The sequence below is a fragment of the Tasmannia lanceolata genome, unplaced genomic scaffold (genome assembly GCF_043159265.1).
Source record: "Tasmannia lanceolata isolate RefF3 unplaced genomic scaffold, GAP_Taslan_0.1 ptg000023l, whole genome shotgun sequence".
Taxonomy (NCBI): Eukaryota; Viridiplantae; Streptophyta; class Magnoliopsida; order Canellales; family Winteraceae; genus Tasmannia; species Tasmannia lanceolata.
In genome coordinates, this window is record NW_027518700.1 from 33,030,677 (window position 1) to 33,038,005 (window position 7,329).

Below are 7,329 nucleotides of genomic sequence, written 5' to 3' on the forward strand. Positions count from 1 at the left end.
TTCAACCAGTGATTACAGAGCTTCAACCACTATTCCAAGAATCCTCAACCACTAGTGGAGTAGATGGAATCCAATCCAATTACTTTATATGAACTAGATGGAATCCAATCTAATGAACAAAAGTTGGACAACCCTGGACCAGTGTGGGAAGTGTTTGGACAACTCCTTATGCACACTAACCCCCACTACTCACAGTGTTGCAACCAATATTGATACCATTTCGACCAGTAATTACACAGCTTGAACCACTATTCCAACAATCCTCAACCACTAGTGGAGTAGATGGAATCCAATCCAATCACTCTATATGAACTAGATGCAATCCAATCAATTGAGCAAAAGTTGGAGAACCCTGAACCAGTGTGGGAAGAGTTTGGACAACTCCTTATGCACACTAACCCGACTACTCACAGTATTGCAACCAATATTGATACCATTTCAACCAGTAATTACACAGCTTGAACCACTATTCCAACAATCCTCAACCACTAGTGGAGTAGATGGAATCCAATCCAATCATTCTATATGAACTAGATGGAATCCAATCAAATAAACAAAAGTTGGACAACCCTGAACCATGTGGGAAGAGTTTGGACAACTCCTTATGCACACTAACCCGACTACTCACATTGTTGCAACCAATATTCATGCCATTTCAACCTGTACTTACACAGCTTCAACCACTATCCAACAATCCTCATCCACTAGTAGAGTAGATGGAATCCAATCCAATCACTCTATATGAACTAGATGGAATCCAATCTAATGAACAAAAGTTGGACAACCCTAGACCAGTGTGGGATGAGTTTGGACAACTCCTTATGCACACTAACCCCACTACTCACAGGGTTAGAACCACTATTGATACCATTTCAACCAATAATTACACAGCTTCAACCCCTATTCCAACAATCCTCAACCGCTAGTAGAGTAGATGGAATCCAATCCAATCACTCAATATGACGTAGAAAGAACCCAAAGAGTTCGAAAAAAATTTGGACAACCCTGAACCAGTATTACTGTAAGTTTGAACTACTTACTTACACACATTAATCACTATTGATAGTGTTGCAACCTCTATTAATACCCTAAACACACAGTTTCATTGTCACTATTCCAACAATCCTTAGCCACTATTAAAGTAGCTCAAATCCAATCCAATGACACAATCCAATCCAATCCAATCCAATAATAACATTCAAACAACCTCGAACCAGTGTGGGAAGAGTTTGAATAGCCACTTACACATATTAACCACTATTGACAGTGTTGCAACCACTATATATACCCGGTCTACCACTAATTACACAGTTATCAACCACTATTCCAACAATCCTCAAACACTATTAAAGGAGGGAATCCAATCCAATGAGACAATATCTACTACATGAAATCCAATCCAATGAACAAAATTTTAACACTTTAATAGTGTTTATGGGTTGACTTTAACACATATTTGAGGATTGAGTATTATAACACAAATCAAAACTACATACAGTCTACAAAAAATACTCTACAAAACTACATGCACTCTACAAAACTACATACACAATAAACAGGTTTACCTCAACCACAAACACTCTACGAAGCACAAAATAAACATGTTTAAATCAACCACAACCATAAACAGATTTAGCTACATAGATTTACCTATGTTGCAAACTCCAAACGTAGCTCTAATGGAGGTAAAATGAAAAAGTGTAGATGTTGAAGAAGAAGAAAGCTTTGGGTGGTAGGTGAAAGTGACGTCTAAAGAAGGCAAAAAGAATAAAATAACACTTTCTTTCTCTCTGAAATGATGTATGACAGGTGAATGGGCGGGAGGGGCAAAAGGGTCCTCAAAAAACTGTGAACAGTGAAAAGCACTTTACTCTGGTCGTTTTCAACTGTCCACTGCTTTTTGGATAATATTCCAAAAAAGAGCTTTTCTAGGTCATTTTTCATTATTTTTGTGTTTGAGTTATAATAGAGGAGTCTTGGACAAAAGAAGACGAAACGTGTCGGGTGCATATTTTTTAGTTTTTGCACACCAAAAACGTAAAAGCAATGCCAAACACAGCCTAATTTTAACATTCAGACAAAAGTAGAAAATAGTATTTCATGTTCATCAGGAAAGCACCCAGCTTTTAGAATCAGAATCAAGTAATGTGAATGTATTTTGGTGTATGGTCCATCCGTTGCATGATCTAAAATATAAATTGTTTGGATTAGTGAAGAAGTGAGCCCACTTATATTCTGTACTTTATTTATTCTTGTTTAGAAATTCAGTGAGACCCATATGGTTTGATGATCCAAACCGTTGATTCATTGGGTCCCAACTTAAATATTTCATGCCCAGAAAATCACCCACGTAGAATGATCCTAACCCTTAGATTTGTTTAGCGATGGCACATTAAAAAAAGCCATTTCATATCATCGGGTTAAGATCATCTTATGATATGATTTCTAGAGCATAGCATATTTACTCAAAATGGAAAACAACTGAATCGTTTGGATGATCTGAACTGTGGTGAAGAAAACAATTGGCCCTGGCCAGGTTTAAAATTTTATGATACATGATGATGCCGAAATCCGCTCGTACGATCTAGCGGTGGTAAAGATGGTCCTGCGAGAACACTGCACTCACAGAAAAAGTGTTAGCAGGCCCAAAGTTGTGGCTCCTAGCGGCCATTTAGACACTCAAGTCAGAAATCGGTATCACAGGGGAAGTGAAAAGAAAGAGACAAAGCTTAGAAGCGTTACCAATGAGTGTGAATGTCCTTGTTATGAGTGTGGGGGTCCCTTTTTATAGAGAGGAGTCCACAATGTGGTAGGAAACATATTGTTTTAGGAGTCTTGCCTAATTGGTCGACTTCCCCGGGAAATAAGTTTATATCTCTTCTTGATAGACATCATATTTCCCTTAACGAGTAGGTTTCTTCCAATGGAGATTCGTCCAGAGGTAAAGTTACCACCTTTCTCAAGGATTCTTCCTTGGGGATCGTTTTCCTCTTAGGGACGTTACTATTTTCAGAGGATAGAGAAGGATCTTTTAGAATCTTTCCTCTTATCACAAATAAGTCGGTTTCTAATAATATGGAGTGCCACGTGTCGTTCATCAGTGAGAGGTGCCGATTTTAGCCCTAACATATTGCCCCCCAACTTCTTTAAGTCAAATCCGAGTCAAGGAAGTAGTTCAAAGTGCATCGGTACCGACCTTTAACGAGGCAGTTTTTCATATACTCAACCGAGCTTGCTAAGACTCGGACATATGAGGTTTTACTGCGTAGACCTCATTATAAGTGTATCTGAGCCTTCTGGAGACTCGCGAATCGTTTAGATGAGCTTTAACACCCAAAAGAATCGATCCCTTCATTCGACGTGATTTAAGCTCATAAATGCTAATACGATACTGATGAAGATGATGGGTATGGGTAGATGACATTCTTCCGATGATCATACGAAGATTTTGGAGAATCTTTTCATAGTTCGCCGTGTGTTATAGGAAACTATCAAATCAGCTGCAGGAAACGAAACGACAGTAGTAGAAATAATAACGTGATGGGAAAGAAACTTTCTCATAATGAGGCACATTTTTCCTTGATGACAAGATTCTGACACGTGTCCCAAGGGCGGCGAATCCTAACTGCCATCAATTGCCTTTTCGTTTCCTGTGTCGAACCTTATAAATAGAGAACTCTTCTTCTATTTCGCTCACATTGTTTCCTGTTTCAGACCCATTCCTTTAACTTCTATCTTTTTCTTTGAATTCTAATGGTGCAAGACCATGATCTCTCAACCCCTGAACTTTTTTATGTCCAGATTGTAGATGTAGATGCATTACCTGACGTGGGGCCTCTACAAGAGCTCCATGTGGAACTGGTGGCAAAGAGAACTCGACGGGCCTCCATGGGGAAGGAGATTGTCAAGGAAGAAGTTCCTATAGTCAAACCTCTTCCTCGTCCGATGACCGGAAAGAAATCCGCGAGGACCCCACCAAAAGTTTGCCACCACTCCCCGGATACCTGTGATATCTACTGCCGGGATAGGCTTCCAGCCTTCATCCGTAACTACTGGCGGTCGGTGAGGCATACCAAAACTCGGGGTTTGGAACTCGCCAGTGAGTTCCTTCAGTTGGGTGAGAAAGTTTGTGACCTCCAGATGAAGGTCGCACTTCTTGAGGAGGAGAATGCAGCGTTGAAGTGGCCGAGTGATTTACTTCACTCGGAATCCTTGGGCCTGGATCTCATTATCAAGGATGCGAGAAGTTCTTCTCTGCAACTCTTCCCTAAGGATCCGGGGGAGGACTCGCTTTTCTGCTAGGAACTCTGGAAATTTATAGTAACTTTTTGGGCTTTTTCTATACCTGTCTACATGTTTTTCCTTTCATGTGTAATTCGGCCCAGAAGCCCCCCAGTGTATACATTTTGACAATCTAATGGAATTCCTTTTTTGTTTATATTTTTCACTGTTCTCGTATGGTTTCCATAAACCATTCGAGCCCCAGAATCTGTAAGATCGACCGTTTGTTTGAGGGTCTAAGAGGCACAAATTTTCTGATGTTCATGGGTGGGTAGGATGGGTCGGTACCGAACCATGAACGTTTTGAGTTTTTTCGTCGATACGTAACTTCTGTCAATACTTGACAGTTGTCATTTGAAAATGGCGCTCTACCCATAATGGTAACCATCATCTTTTTTTGGCGCAATGATGGTGTAGACACCCCCATTTTGCTTCGCTTTAATCGACAAAGAAGTTAGTGTTTTCTTATCGGTTTTTCAATATTTTTCCTTTCCGTGTCCGCCTCTCATATTTTCTCGATCTTTTTGGTCATTTCCAATGTTTTGAATTTTCCTGCTAAGTGTTGAGAAGGGTTATAAAATTCAAACAAAAGGGAGATTTGGACCCATTTGGTAGGCTTGCTTTGAATATTTTTATTTGATCTGATCAAGCAAGTGTATCCCGTATTGTTTTAATAAAAAGCATGAGTTTTGAACTTATTTGGACCCAATAAATAAAATTTGCTTTCCATGAGGGGTCCATGTGTGTGTCGGTCAATATGTAATAGGGCCTACTAAGTGGTAATTTTAGAAAGCAATGAAAATGATTTAAGGGGTGGGGCAAGTTTGTACTGATGACTCGCAACTTGAACGGTTGAATCACGCTATGAAAATGGCTTTTAGGGTACAACATATTCACGTTGTGATCCATCATTTGTGCGGTTCAGATGATCCTATAGAAAACCATTGAGGAGGCGCACCCAAATTTATATTGTGGTTGAACAAATGAAAGACTCATATCACCATATGAGACTAACTTTTGTAAACATTCTACTTGCATCATATAAATAGTAACATGGTCGGTTGGGATCATTATATGGAGATGATTTTTTATGTACAATTTTGAGCACCCTATGGAACTGATTTTGGAGATGAATGGAGGGCACAACCCGTTTAAGCCATGGCCCATCAAAGTGAACGGTTCAGATTAGTCTATGGGAATGTTTTCAACTAAAATGGCATGATATTGAAATAAAAGGGTTAGATGATCTTCTTTGGTATGAGAGAAATAGTAACACCCTACTTGTGTGGTGTCAACTGTCGTTTTCTTCCTCAACCTTTTTGAGAAGGTGGCTGCCATAGGTAAGGTGCTATGTGGGGTTAATAAAAAAGAAAGAGGAAGGGGGCGTGGAAAAAAAAAGAAAATTTTCGATCCTAGAAGGGGTGGAGGTGATCTTTTCCTCCCGGGCTCTCACAAGAATTGCAGACTTCTCTCTCTCTCTCTCTCTCTCTCTCTCTCTCTCTCTCTCTATCATCTCTCTTTCTTCCATTGACGAACTCGAGTTCTATTCCTCTTCTCTCGCGGTTATCTCTGTGTCGGCAAATTCTCTCGGACGCGGATCGGATCGTCACCAAAGCGGTTTATCTCTTCCGGCGATTCGGATTTTCTATAGCGTATAAAAGGGTGCATCAAAGCGTATACCTCGGATTTACGCACCTTAAAGACGAGGAGCGCGACCAAAGGTAGGTTCATTCTTCTCAGATTTTTCTAGAATTATTCTATATTTTTTTATGTATTTTTGCATGGTTTTAGTATTTATGCTTATTTAATTCAATAATATATGGGTTGGCTCAAAATCGGGTTTACATGAGTGTTTCAAAGTCCGATCCGTCTCAAAATTTAATACAATGATCTATTTAATGAGACTAAAAGAACTATCAGATTGGATCAGATGTTGGATCTAAGGATTTCTAGAATTTGAAGGAAATTTGAAATTTAATTTGAATTAATGACCGGAATATTAGGAGATTGGAAAAAATAGCTACCTTAGGATGATCTGTTTCTTGGAATATTATAATTTTTTTGTATTCATCATATCAGAGCAATGTTAAATGACATCTTTCAAAGTCATAATTTTCTCAAAAATCATGTTTAAAAAAATAGAAAACTCTTAAAAGACATCTTTTTGAAGAAGAAAAATGAAAAATATACCAAATAACTTCTAAAATTAATAAAATTTTGTAATAAAATAATATAATTCTGATATATTCTGCCATGAATTTTTAATGATTTTAGGATTCTATTTGGTATATCGTTTGATATTTTCTTTTGAAACAACCAGATTTTGTGAGGTTCTTTATTAATATCAAATCATAATTAAAATTTTCAAAAACTTTACAGTAGTTTTATATTACAAATATGATGTTATTGTAAAATTTTCAATTGATTTGGAATTTGTTTCCTAGGGGATACTGTGTAAATTCATAATCTGACCTGAATCTTTAAATATCTAAAATTGATAGTAAATCGTATCTAAAATTCATGAAATTTTCACACTAGGCTATATTCATTTATATCTTGTTATTGTATAAATTTCAATTGATTTAGATTTCTATTTCTAAGGGTTTGTTTGTAATTTTAACAATCTGGTTTCATTATTATTAAATCGGAAATTAATAGCAACTTAATATAAAAATCTATGAAAGTTTTCCAGTAAGCTATATTCATTCATATCTTGTTACTGTAAATATTTCAGCTTATTTCGAATTTTTTTGCAATGAGTTCATTTGTAAAATCATCCATGTGATCTCAAATTGATAAAATCTATTAAAAATCGAAATTAACCAAAATCATTATGAAAACTTCCAGGGGACTTTAATTTTCTGTCACGTATTCATTCCTTAAGCCGCTGAAACAGAAATCTTAAGAGTCTTAGATTTCCTTTCTAAAATGGCCATGATCGTAACCATAGTCGTATACTAATTGCGATCAATCCAGCATAATTAGAGTGTGTAAATTATAGTATGTTATTGGCTCCGAGGCCCACTGTCCACGAAAATCCTGAGAAAT